Here is a 14,878-nt window from a genome sequence, read left to right as displayed (position 1 = left end):
GCAATTGATTTACCAACTACGCTACGCCCACCCCAGTTTCTGGCTATGGGAAATGATAAAAATCTTTCGTCCGCATTTAATGTTAAATATCTCTTTTGATAATAGTCCGATTTTAACAATCTATAGCTTGTACGAAAGGTATTCGTTAAAGCTGTCTAAAAACATAAATTGTTAATCTATATTGTCAATTTCGGCAGATAATTTAAAAAAAAAACTGCAAAAAACGCCATTTTTGCGCATTTAAACATTCATATCTTGGAAACTAAACATCAGAATCAAAAGCAAATTAATAGCGTTCATACTGTTTTTTAGTTCTTTCATTTAAAATTGGTTTGGATAAGATCGGTTCAGCCATTGCTGAGAAACACGAATGAGAATTTGTCCGTTACATACACACACACACAGACATTGTCCCAAATCGTCGAGCTGAGTTGATTGGTATATAAGACTCGGCCCTCCGGGCCTCGGAAAAAATCTTGAAAGTTTGAGCAAATTCTATACATTTCTTTTATAAGAAATGTAAAAATCTCAGGGATCAAACGGAACTTTTGCTACCTCAATCAATAAACGATAAATTAGGGATCTAGGGCCTTTATCATTCATACTAAATGTTATCATTTTATTTTGGATATATCTCAACTTTTTTTCAATCGATATTTATTAAGGGGGTGTGGGGGAGTAGGAGAGGGGCGCGAAAAAACACCTTTTTTGCAATTTTTTTCAACATTTGGGTGAAGTAAATCGTTCAAAACTTTTGTACATTATATGATATGTTAAAATGTACAAAAGGTTTGATCAATTTACTTCACCCAAATGTTGAAAAAAATTGCAGTAAAAGTGTTTTTTCAATAATATTCTGTAATTTTTCTGCAAAAATATCGACAAGCCACTCGGTGACGAAGCTTTTTGTAGAACATCTCTGAAAAAAACACGGTTTGCGGTGCTAACAGCCATTCAAAAACCCAGGCATAAACCTGAATTTTCCGAGTTCTACTTCATAAGTTGGTAGTATTAATGTATTTTTCCATCCATTTTCCATAGTGATAATGGCAAAAGCTTCTATCGAATTTGGTGAGGGTCAAAAATTGTCCACATAATGTGAAAATTAGTTTCTGAACCAACTTCGACATCTGTCACAATGTGAATCTAGGATTTAGTAAATTCAAAAGTGAGAGATTTTTGTAATGCACAACAGCCCATAGTCTGTGATATCCCAAATCGAATAACCTATGCGCCAAAATAAAATATACTTTCCCAGTCACATATATTTTCTATTGCGAATATTATATGTTTTATCATTCTGACCACGGTAGTTGTTTTAATTAACGTGGTGATTTCTCAAACCGTTTTTTCTTCAATCAAAGTGATTTCTCAAAACGTTGCCAAAGTTTTGATGAGTACAGGAACCGTTGGACACAATTGCTACAAAATTCATGACTCCGTCGGAGTGTTTATAGTATGTGCGAACGTTTCTCGGGGATATTTTCTAATCTGGATAAATAAACTTAACTGTATGAGAATTGGAGGCAGCAACGATGGGGAAAAGTTTCTCATTTGAAAACACGATAATTGCATGCTTCTTCATTGAAAGGTCAGTAAACGCTTCGAGTGTCACAAGCGGTTGCGTCCTGATCCGATTTGTTCTAAAGTGGCACTTAATAGTTGTTCTGGATATTGAATATCTCATATTGAATTTCCTTCTTTAATCGGCTTCCGTACGGAACGAATAGGGTTTCTTTCACTTCAGTTTTCTCGTAACCGAGCAGTACTTTTGGAGTTCACGCTAAACGTGAATGTCCACTTTCCGGTTTTTTATGATGTTGTTCATGAAGCTAATTACGTTTTATGCGGTTTACACAGCCTACTGGTACCTCTATACCGTCGGTATATGAATTCGTTTATAAATCATAAAGGAAGGAAAAGAATGTGTGCGGTGCAGCTCATAGGCACATCACTTGTCATCGCATGGCGCAGATCTATTAAAATTCGACCAGAAATAATCCATCCGGCATATTGGCAAACTCACAGCGCCTCTGTCAACGAATAGCTACAATAGATTTTCTAACCAATTGTTGTTTGCAAACACTTGCGTTGTGCTAATTGTTGTATGCAAGTAGTAGCTTTTAGAACAAATCACATTGAATTTACACGTTGGTCTGAATTTATAATTGCATAACATCATTTACGTATGATCAGTGTAATACATGGGAATTGCAAAATACACTGACATTATAGCGACTACTGTGTCATTACTACTAGTGAGTCAACAAAAGTCTACCTATCGATTACAATTGGAACCCGTCTTTGATAACTCTGTAGCATCTTCTTCTTCCAATTCTGTTTATTTTCCGTCGGCCTATTTCCGCTACGAGGCCAAACATCGACGCCAGAGAGGTGACACTCCCACTATCTGGACTGGATATCGACCCATCAAACTCATGGACCGGGGACCAACGGCTTTACTTCCCTTCCGAAGGAAGGCGTGACCTGAGATTTTTCTCACCTCTGAAAAATCTCGACGACCTCGACTGGGATTGAAACCCAGACCAAATGGGAACGGATTGAGTCGCAAAATCTTAAAAATGACAATGATAGCATTCTATAAAAAAAATTCTTACGTTGCATTCAACTTATGCCAAAATGGAAATATGTTAAAATAAACTAGAATTATGGCCAAAATTAATTTCGAGTTATAACGTAAAGGATGCTCACTTAGTCTGATCTGACTTAACACCGACTATATAAACTTCAAACTTTATCGGCGAACGTTTTCTTGCTAGCGATTAGGAAAATGATGCATTCTATGACGTTGATGTTCAAGCTATATTTTGAGTTGATTATTTATAAATCATTGCATGAAATTTGTGATATATAAAGTGTTGAAACTATTTTACCTTAAATATCTATTTTTTAAACTCAGAAGTCTATTTTTATTTGCACACCATACATATCACTTTTTTTTGTTATGTCGAAACTCAGGCATCAGAAAATATGTCTTACATTTTACTGTGTTGTTAACAATTGCCCCACACAAACCTCTCTAGAACCGAATTTGTCGTTTGTTAATGTTCAAACAAATTCGGATCTACAGGGTAGATGTAGAACAAAAATCGATAAGAGCATTACTATTCTATTCGCTAATAAAATATTACTCCGAGTTGGTTGACGATTCCCCGACACAGCATACAAGGTAATCCTACAATTTAAAAAGAAAATATTCAGGTTAAACTAATCATTTGTATTACACATAGAGAGAAGACAGTGGACTGGTCCAACTTGCAATCTGTCACCGGAGGCTTTTTTGACACTTGATTTACGTATATACTTTTTTGATTGATTTTTTTACCAATAATTATCCAAGCCAGCTCTTAGTATTCGTTATTAAAACATTGTACGAAGTGCATTTCCAACGTCAGCGTATTGAAAGTTTTGAAACCAGCTAACAGGGTACATTTATCGACCAACTAGCTGCTTTTTTTTCTGAAACTGGATGCTTTGCTTGGATTCATCCATGTCGATCAGCTTCTTGTTACATAGTTTCATTAATACACGGATAATCTTCCGAGTTTGTGCAAAACTCAAATCATAATGAAGGTTTTAAGTGCAATAATTATATTGCATGCTTTATACAGAGCAACCTGACAAATTAATAAAGGGTAATAAGGGATTCTATATGGAAGATAATATGATAATATGTTACTCTTCCATGGAAAGTAGATCGAATGTTTTTGAGCCTGTTATTTCTGAGTTTTTCCAATCCAATGTTTCAAATCTATGCAACAAAATCAGTCAATCTGTAGCTTTGTATCCTGAAACTAAATACATGTTAATCATTTACACATAACGACAATACCAATACATACTTAGATCATTGGTGTATGTGATGTGCGCGCGGCTTGACACTCTTCGGCAGGATTTTCGTTTCGTTACATATTCTCGTCAGAATGTAGGGGTGACGTATGAACCAGCAAAATATAGTTGGTAATTGAGAAAACGACAAGAGGGGGAGAGGTATCTATCTATGTATAAATAGATGTGTGTGTGTACTTCTGATGCTGTCGATAGCCAAAATGTTCCCTTTCGCCTTAGGCGGATGACATGACTGACGTTGATTTGAAATTGACGCTCAAACAAAAAGATGGCTGAAAAAGACCTGGAAATATACAATATGTGATGATTAGCAGATGAATGCGAACGCGTGATAATAACTTGTGTAAGCAAAGTGAGTGATACTTCGAGTATTGTTCAAACCGCATCTAGCAGACGTCAGTAGAGTATTTCGAACAACACAGAACGTAGCATGTTCAGAAATAGGCCCAGTTTGTGCATATTAGACATTTCAATGTTCGACATAGCACATATCAGTTATAGTGCAGAGCTACATGCATTTTGTCCATCATATTAGAAACTACGTTTTAATGAGCTACTGCAAGCAATAATGCGTAATTTTTTTGTAGCAATAGGTTCATCATAAATTTCGACCACCAAATCTGATTTTAATTAAATGAGGGTATTACATATTACGTATTATACTATAAACATTTCAAAATTGAAATTTCGGACCCCCTCCGAAATTTTTTCCTGGATTCGCTCCTGGTAGAACATCAAAAAGTATTTGATGTTCGCTTTTATTGATGTTGTATCACCACGTCATATGTTTTTCAATCATATTGGTGTTGAGGTAATTTGAGATACAAGGGTTTTCAATTGATGAAACAGCAATTTTCAATCAACGCGTAAAACTATACCAACATTCTTTGAAAAAGCATGTGGAGTCGTGTGAATTTTTGGAGATTTTATTGTACATTCATTTTTATATTCCAAATATGTGTAATAACGTTACATAAATGTGAATAAAAAGAAACAAAATATTTTCATCAGTATACGTGTATGGCAGTCGTAGCGTTATAACTGCTAGTTACGTTAAAAAATATTAGAAAAGTATGTGTAATGTCACCAAATAGACAATCTTTTGCGATATTTTACAGGTACCAATAAATTCAAAACCGTTTGAAAAATCCATTTTGGTTCACCTTGTGGTGTACGTCTATTTATGGCTTTTTCAAGAATTAAGAAATTCATAATATAATACTGTAATTCACAACTATTCTGACAAATGTAGAATTAATCACCCAATACAAGTAAAATGTACATGTACATTTTTTTAATTTCTTTGAGCAGAGTCGAATATTATCTACAGTCGTGATTTGATGGTTGGACACTATGCAACTGGAAAGCAACCACCGTTAGTTTGATCACAGTTCCTTTGGGTCATTGGGGGTTCATTCAGATTTGGTTAAAAATACATCGAAGTTTTTTTTTGTGTCATGTGTTTCAAATCATCCGTCTCGGGTGCAGTGTGATTACCACAAAAAATAATTTAGCAAAGGGCCTTCAGAAGATTTGAAAAATTTTCATGTGCTCGAAATCAAAAGGTACGGTTCAGGCATGTATCTTAATAAACACAAATGACACCTTTGCTATTGGATTGTTATCTTGTTCAATATATTTCCAAAATGACAATTTTTCGAGGTTTTAGAGTGCGCCATTAAGGGGTTACACAACCGATCCGTTTTTTTATTTGTTCAAAATGTGCTATAACGATACCGTAATGCGGGGCGCAATTTCTTCAATTTTGACGAATTATAACTCCTTTAATAATGGTTGAATTCTTGCTTGGGCAATAAGGGTCAATGTTTTGACGTTTCTTTGAAAAATGAGTGAAGCCAACATAAGCTGGCTTCCTGACTCGGTGAGTTGCCAAAAATGACAGTGAACGCGCTTTAAGCAACGTTCACATCGCTACGAGCCAATGTTGTTAACTCGACCTGAAACTTATCGAATGCAAACAAACTTCATTTTGATGTGCTTAATTGGTACTCAGGTGATAAAAGCGTTCGGATTTTGTGGAGAAGAAGCGATGCAAGAGAAAGCGTGATTTTTCATATATTGTTAATAATTACTTGTGTTGAATCTAACTTTTATTCAGTGTTGTACAGTTGATATGAGCAGACCTTGAACATTTGAAACGTAGCTAGCGCTACTGGCATTTGGTGGCAGCTTCAGGCAACAAACAGTTTTCACGGGGCTGGTTTCTCCAAAATTTTTCCTCAAGGTGAATTTTGACATTTGGCTTTTGAGACCTAATCATTAGGGTGGGACAAAAAATAGATTCCAGCTCCGAGCAACTTTTTAGGTACCATTTGGGTCCTAGAACAACTGTGCAAATTCTTAGCTCGATCGGTGAAACTATATTTTTGCGCCCACTGTTTAAAGTTTACATGGGATTTTGTATGGGAAAGTTAACTTTTACAAAATAATTCCTCCAGGAGTAGCTCATTACTTCCTAAAAATAAATCGTTATGTGGCTTGTATAGGAAATTTAACAAAGAAAAAAAAAGTCTCGAAAACCACGAAGCGATCTGATGCTTGAGAAAAAAGTTATTAAGCAGGAACCGATTGATGCTCTGACGATTGATAAAATATTCATTTTTTCTAGCACCACTGTTGTTGGTTGTCCAATTATACGCAATTTTGTTTTAATCCTCTCTTAACGTATCTAAATCGTTTATCTATACTATTTGGCTACTTCGCAAGGTTTTGAGGGATACATTGAGGCTTCTTTTGTACATAATAAGAGAAAGTTAAAATTTTTGTATATAATTAAACCGTTAGAAGCAGTGATGCTATGAAAAGTGAAATTTTCATCAATCTTCAGGGCATCAATCGGTTTTTGCTTAATAACTTTTTCCACAAGCATAAGATCGTTTAGCAGTCTTCTAGACTTTGTTTCCTTGACAAATTCCCTATAAAAATCAGACATCTGTTTATTTTTAGGAGATAACGGGCGAATCTTGGAAGAATTAATTTGCAAAAGACAATTTTCCCATACGAAATCCCATGTAAACTTTAAACCGTGGGTGCAAAAATATAGTTTCACCGATCGAGCTAAAAATTTGCAGAGTTGTTCTGGGAGCTAAATGGGACCCAAAAAGTTATTCGGAGCCAAATTTTATTTTTTTCATATAACCATGTCCCACTCGACTAATCATATGTCCGCCTAGTTATTATGAACATGTTGGGGGCATTGCACACTTCTTGAATTCCATAGTAAAATAAATAAAAAATAATCCATATTATTTACTTTCTTTGAAATATCGTTAACTAATACTCAAATCATAGGGTTTTCAGCAATAAAACATCAACTAAACAGAAAACATTGACAAAAGCCATATACAACATGGTCAAATGATGTCTCTACAAATGCCAAAAGTATAATAAAATTTATAAATGTACGTCTGCAAAAAATAAAGTGTGAAAACTAGCCCTGTGCGACGGTATGCCAAATAATAGAAGGCGACAAGAAGAAGTAGATGTTCACATTTTCAAATCTACCACAATGCCTCTTAGGTGAACCTCTAGCACACTGAAAACACGCACTTGTCATCGTTGTAGAGAATCGAAAATACACTAACTTTTGACTCTAGATTAAAAACTACGGGCGATAGGTTTCGCGCCGTGGGAAAATGCTGCACAGCCGCCATCTTGTGACAAAGTTACAAAGTTGACGCTGAAAATTAAGAATCATCATGATCTGTTATCATAGTCTTCTTCAACCAGTTATTAACAAATCGAATTAGTTTGTTGGGCAGAGGTCGGAGAACAATCAGTGAATCTCAACTGTAAAACTTATACATTTCGGGCCTCGGTTGAAAAGTCGTGTTTAGAAAATATTTCATATATTTGTATATATGAGAAATGCAATAAATTCATTTTTGCATAGGACTACCAGAGCTTAGTAGAAGGTATAATATTGTAATACTATTAATAATGTCAACATTAATATCAACCATCTACCAGGTGCATGCTCTAGTAAGGATATTGCTATTGCTAAGCTTTTTCTTTTCACGCCTACACAAACACTGTAAGGTTGAGGATTATCGGGGATAATCGTTGCCTTTTGTTGCTCTTGCTTATTGCCTCTGATTTTTTGCATTATATTTATTTGTGTTGACTGGTTTGAAAGAGGATAATCTCAAAATTTGTGAACAATCAAATACCATTAAGCTTATTGTTTAAGTGACAATAAGAAACAAACATTTTGTTAATGCGCACTTGAAGAAACTATAAAGAAAAATACAAATAAAAGAACAGCTTGGGTTATTTGAAAAGCAAACAAAACGTGTTTTCTCGAATAATCCCTACTATCAGTGTTGACCGAGGTCTTGTAGCGCCATAGCGATTTTCTGTGTATTGTTATCTAATACCACCTAAAACTGACCACCCGAGTAAATACTCATGGGTTTAAACACCACACAGCCCCGTGAAAAGATCATAAACATGGACCGAACCAAAATTCACAATCGTCAAAACACCACAAAATGGTCCCGATAACCCATGTGATTCACCCCATGGTGCTGGTGCTTTCATGGAATCAACCCATTTAAATCACCCCATGAGTTTACGACTGTATAACTTTTATAACCATAACATTTAGAATATCTGAGAAAACGTCGTATTTAGTAGTATTATAATATGCGCGTTAATCTGAATATGCTGAATTGGGCAATAAAACAGGAGGTAAGGAAAACAATTCGCGTCACTATTTGATATGGTGGATATCAAGTATCAAATATTCTTCAAAATCAGTAAAAAATTACTGATGCAGTTGACTATACCAATATATCTTCTTTCTAAATTAGATATACGTTTCGATTATTCATTCCAGAGTAATATATTTTATTTTACGTTGATCAGTATTCCTATGATCATCAAAAAATTATCAACTATCATGATGTTATCTCGATTTTGTGATGCAATATTCAAATTAATTGCTGGTTGTTTTAAGCGATTATTTCAATAATTAAATGGTTTTATTTAAACCGACATTTTTCTTAATTTAAATTATTGATTTATTTTAAACAATGTAAAGTGAAAGTTTTTCGCCCGCCATTTTATGCTGCGTGATATATAAAAATCTCTCCTAGACGAGGCCCAACAGGCAGAAAAATTTAGGATATTCGCAGCCCCTTTAACCAGCACAAAAAATAGCACACATGCGTACAGCATTGTTCGACACCTTTCGACAACTAACCCGTGAATTATAATTGGCTACCTATAGAAGCTTGGAATTAGGTTTTGGCATTGTAAAACATCAACTAGGTGTTCAGAAAACCAGTGGCCGGGGTTGTACTTACATATATTCTACAAATGCTTCACGAAATCGTATCAATATCCGAAAAACGGTTTCACAAAATATGTATACTTCTCACGGAGAGATGCTAATTATGAGTGAAAAAACTCAGGTTGATTCCTCTGTAAAACCGAGTCTTGTCGTCACTCTGGATGTGTTCAATGTTAGAAGTCAAGAAATCAACTAAATTTGCAGAACAGTTGTGAGACTTGTCCCTGCTAGATATCCGGGTTTCTCTCTTGCTCTGCTTTGAAATGATATGATAGGTACAACTGTATTTGTGTGCGTTGGTGCAGGGAAAAGCTTCGATCAGCATGGTGGTTTATTTTTTTAGTAAGTGTTGGTTTCGACCATTTATGAGTTACCGTCAGTCAGTTCTCTCGAGGCTCTTTTCACATTGGACTTCTCGGGCGAGTCATAAACGATTCTATAGCCTTTTTCGTTTCCTATAGCCGTGCCTTGAATGTCATCTATGTTTGCAATTATATCTTCAAACACAACTCTACAAGTTGTAAAAGTAGCAAAGCAAAACCAGTCAAGGACGTATCTGATGCGCTTTGGAAGACTACGATCCTTCAAGGTAAATTTATTGTATTTCAACTAAAATAATCCAGGTACGTAACATGGTGCATTCTTCTATTATGGATTGATTTACTTTGTTAACACAATATTCCAGAAGTCCCAATATGTGAGATCGGCAAGCATTAGTTCCATGATGTTCATTTTAGTTTAGGCCTACCTAATTTTTACATTGTCAAGAAAAATCGAACTGTAGGTAGGGGTAATTCTCGATAATAACTTCTATAAATCAAAAGCAAGGATTGTATTGGAGTGATTTGCACAAGTTGGATTTTGTTCCCATTCACGAAGATGTTCTAGTATTTATTAATTGTGAATTGTCTATTGACTTTACAACAGAAAGAAAGGAGAATCATTCTCATTCGTAATGTTTTTTACTTTCAATATGTATCTTTATTAAATGTTGTATATATTTTATCTGAATTGAATATTAGAGAAAAATATTAATTCGATATACTTCTGGTTAGCTCTAAGAAAATATAACTTCTGAAGATTTGAGCTAAGGTGGTCGCATGAATTTACTACAACCTTGATCACCAATCGAAAGTAAGGTGTCTCATGAATTGATCGGTGGAAATGAAACATTTATAAGAATAATGTCGTTTACAACAATAATATGTTTTAAATGCCAATGATGTTGTTGAAATTCCAGTTATTCCAGGATATTTTTGAAAATATGCCTTGATTTTTCAAAAATATTGTTCTGTTCAGAATGCAGTAAAGACATTAAGACTACAGATCGTATGGCAACTGATCACGTTGAGGAAAAAAACACTATTTTCACAAACTTCTATCGAAGCGATCCCATATCCTATATCTTGGAAGCACTGACGGCTCCCGTGGGTGTCGCGGGGAGGGGGGGGGGCGCACGCGCTCCCCTATTTCACCGTTATTTAGTACAAAGGCGTGTGTATGCAAGTCTTTCTTGAGTACACGTTTTTGTGAATCATTGCGATAAGGTCGTGTACCTTGCAGCTTATTGAACTAATACCATTGATGAATGAAAGAGATAGTAGTAGTCTTTCGCGGTATCGTCGAGAAACAGCTTAAAACATTTCTGTGTATGATTTGCCAATATTTCGTCACTTTCCCCGCATGTCAGGAAACGCGTTTCTTAAATTGTTAATTCCATTTTCCAAACCGGGCATCAAATATATTTTGCCAAGAAGGCGTGCCCCCTTTTACTATTTCCCTGGTGCCGCCTATGCGTGGGAGATATCAGTATGGAACACAGAAGCAATAATATTAGGAAACCGCGCACCAGAGTGCGAAGTAGTTGTTGAATCAACCTTGCACGAATAAAAATTTGAATCCAGGGAGTGCGGTCACACAGTAAATTTCCATATAAACTAGTTAACCTATGGTGCCCGAATGATGTAATACATATTAGAATACGTCGAACATTAATTGGATTTGCGGGGCTAGATCACTGACTAATCAAAGTAGCTTTGACCACATTGGCCACCTATGACAATTCTTGATGTCCCTGGGGAACTCGTCAAGTTCCTGAGCTAATGCCACACCTATTTCCCAGCAAACTCAACCGATTTTTACAAACTTCATTTCAAATGAAAGATATAATACTCCCATTGACTGCTATTGAATTTCATTCAGTTCTGACCTTTGGTTTCAGAGTTATAGGTTGGTTATTGCAGTCACATAGGAATTTCTCATATAAACCGGTACATTCATAATACCTCATAGGTTAAAATATATTAAAATTAACATCAAACTACTTCGATTCGCTTGCCTAGATCATTGGCGGCGAATTAAAGACTCTTGAAATATATTGTACACGTTCGATAATTCCAGAAGTCAGTTCCGGGTTCCTGGAATATTGCAGAACTTAAGCCGCTTCGGTGATGACTGAACCAATTTTCACTAACCTAGTCTCAAATGGAAGGTATAATATGCAGTTGGGTATTGCACACCCCATCCACCCCTCCCCTTCCTTCCTCTCACATCCCCTCCCGTCTCTCTCACCGCCGCCCCTCTCAGACCAACCTCACACCCGCATTTTCTTCATCCACCTCGTATACCAAAATATGTTAGGGGGGTCTCGGCGCATCCTCCCCTCCCACGCCCGTTCCCTACAACCCCGCGTTTCAAAATATGTTAGTATAAAGCTAACAATGAACGCACGCTGACAAAGCTAATTAAATAATACACTTTCGTTTCAAATGTGTCAACATCGTCGTGTTATATACTTACCAAGTGTATTAAGAATTTAATAGATATTTCCACAATGTTTTATTGAGCTATTAAATCATAGTTTGGATAAATGAAAAAGGCCCAATTGGATCACTAGGTGTATTAAAACAGGTTTTTATTATAGAGGTTTTAACCGTAGAGTCATTTACCTCTTTTCGGGTTAGAGAAATCTCTTTTTGGAAAATTCTCGAACCCTATGTGCGGGGGTTGGGAATCGAACCCAGGTGAGTTGCATACAAGGCAATCGATTTACCAACCATGCTATGTCCGTCCCCGATAAAATGTACCTTGTTGTATCTGGAAAATTCTTAGGAGCAAAATAAAAATAGATTCATTACCGGTAAATTTCAGAAACATCATATTTGGGACATTTACTCAACAAATCACGTTTTGCCTTTCTCATATAAAGAAAGGCTATGCAATCACTGTAAAAATCGACTTTTTAACCGAGGCCCGAAGGGCCGAGTGTCATACACCATTCGATTCAGTTCGTCGAGATCGGCAAATGTCTATGTGTGTGTATGTATGTGTGTGTATGTGTGTGTGTCATTTAAACTCACACAATTTTTTCAGAGATGGCTGAGCCGATTTTCGCAAACTTTGTTTCATCTGAAAGGTATAACGCTCCCATAAGCTGCTATTGAATTTTTAGTTGATCCGACTTCCGGTTCCGGAGTTACGGGTTGAAGAGTGCGGTCACACAGCAAATTCCCATATAAACTGGTACCACCATGATGTTCAAATGATGTAAAACATATTAAAATTGATGTAACATTACTCTAGTTTGCGGGTCTGGATCACTAATGATCAATCAAAGCAGCTTTGACCACATTGGTCACCTACGACGGTTCATGACTCTCCCGGGGAACCCGCCAAGTTCCTAAGCTAATATCACACCCATTCCCCAACGAATTCTCTACCGATTTTTACAAACTTGATTTCAAATGAAAGATACAGTAATGCCATTGACTGCTGCTGAATTTCATTCGGTTCTGACTCTTGCTTCCGGAGTTACAGGGGTGTTAGTAAGGATACACTGGAATTTCCCATATAAATCGGTACAATCGTAATACCTCAGAGGCTAAAAACTATTGAAATGGTCACCAAATAACTTCTAATCGCAGATCTAAATCACTGATTGCCAATCAAACATTCTTTGACTATATTGTCCACTATCGACGATTCCGGAAGTCCGGAATTCCGGGCATATTCCACAATTAAAGTCAAATCGGTTCTTCGGTGATGACTGAACCGATTTTCTCAAACCAAGTCTCAAATGGAAGGCAAAATATGCAGTTGAGTATTGCGTCGCCGCCCACCCCCCCCCCCCCCCCCCCCCCCGTCTTGCCCTTACACCTCCCTCCTTCATCACTCTCCTCCCCTTGGACCACCCTCACGCCCGCATTTCCTTCATCCATCCCGTATACCGAAATAAGATGAAGGATTTCTGACGCATCCTCCACTCCCACTCTACTAACCCCCCATTCCCTACACGTTCAAACCCATTCCACCAACCTTTCCAAATTATAATCACATGAAGATAACATTGAACTCATGCTTATTAAGCTAATTAAATATGATTCTTTTGCCTTTCTCATATAGAAAGGTTATGCAATTGCTTCAAAAACCGATTTTCTAACCGAGGCCCGGAGGGCCGAGTCTCATATAACATTCGACTCAGTTCGCCGAGATCGCAAAATATCTGTGTGTATGTATGTATGTATGTATATGTGTATGTATATGTGTATGTATATGTGTATGTATGTATGTATGTATGTATGTATGTATGTATGTATGTATGTATGTATGTATGTATGTATGTATGTATGTATATATGTATGTATGTATGTGTGTATGTGCGGATTTGTTAACAAAATGTTCACATCGGTTTCTTGGAGATGGCTGAACCGATTTTTACAAACTAAGATTCAAATGAAAGGTATAATATTCCCATAGGTTGCTATTGAATTTCATTTTCAACCGACATCTTGTTCCGGATTACGAGTTGAAGAGTATGGTTACAAAACAAAATTTGTTGATTTGTCCACATCGGTTTCTCGGAATTTTCTGAACCGATTTTGACAAACTTGATTTTAAATGAAAGGTCCATCAGCTGCTGTTGAATTTTGTGTGGATCCGAGTTCTGGTTCCTGAATTACAGGGTGATACGTACGATCACGCAGCAAATCCCGATTCTAACGAATTCTGCGATGAATTGGTGAGGTGATTTTTTTCCAAAATATAAACACAACTGTTGAATTTGTAGATCTAGGTCACCAACAGTCATTCAAAGTCTCTTTGGCCACACTGGCCACCATCGACGGATCCGGAAGCATCCAAATTCAGAATAACGGTTATATTGGTTTTTCGAAAATGGCTAGAACGATTTGATCAACTTAGTCTCAAATGAAAGGTGTTGCGTCCCCGGAAACTGATATTAAATTCCATCTCCATCCGACTTCCAGCTCCGGAGTTACGGGTTGTGGAGTGCGATCACATAGAAAACTCCGATTCAAACCGATACCTCGATGAATGCAAAAAGGTGCTCTTATATATGCTTACCAAGTGTAATAAGAATGAAAGACATTTCCATAATGTTATATTGTACGAACCAGTTATTAAATCATAGTTTGGAGAAATGAGAAAGGCACAATTGCACCTATAGGTGGATTAAAACAGGTTTTTTCCGTAAATTCCCTAATACCTAAACTTCTCATATTTTTCTAGAAATGAAACTTTTCTCATGTGATCTCATATGTCCTAAATTTCACATCATTTGGGCAATTTTAGACACCCGCCCACTTCGCTTGAAGTTTTTGACATTGGTACCATGAGAAAATATGGAGGAAAAATATATCAAGCGCTACAACTTCCGAAGTAGCACTAAGAACATTA

General features: G+C 36.5%; 1 long non-coding RNA gene across 4 annotated transcripts; it reads right to left on the bottom strand.

Moving 5' to 3' along the window:
- Nucleotides 1–2,921: 2,921 nt before the first annotated feature.
- LOC131682317 (uncharacterized) lies at nucleotides 2,922–9,361 on the bottom strand. Of its 4 annotated transcripts, XR_009304064.1 has the most exons (5): nucleotides 9,198–9,361; nucleotides 3,864–4,153; nucleotides 3,701–3,815; nucleotides 3,347–3,638; nucleotides 2,922–3,196 (listed from the first exon to the last, which is right to left on the bottom strand). It is a non-coding gene; the product is annotated as an uncharacterized LOC131682317 (long non-coding RNA). The 4 variants fall into 4 exon arrangements; XR_009304063.1 differs by having other exon boundaries at nucleotides 3,347–3,815; XR_009304065.1 differs by having other exon boundaries at nucleotides 3,347–3,809.
- Nucleotides 9,362–14,878: the final 5,517 nt, after the last annotated feature.

This window comes from Topomyia yanbarensis, chromosome 2 (genome assembly GCF_030247195.1).
Source record: "Topomyia yanbarensis strain Yona2022 chromosome 2, ASM3024719v1, whole genome shotgun sequence".
Classification (NCBI taxonomy): domain Eukaryota; kingdom Metazoa; phylum Arthropoda; class Insecta; order Diptera; family Culicidae; genus Topomyia; species Topomyia yanbarensis.
This window is presented reverse-complemented; position numbering and strand designations above follow the sequence as displayed.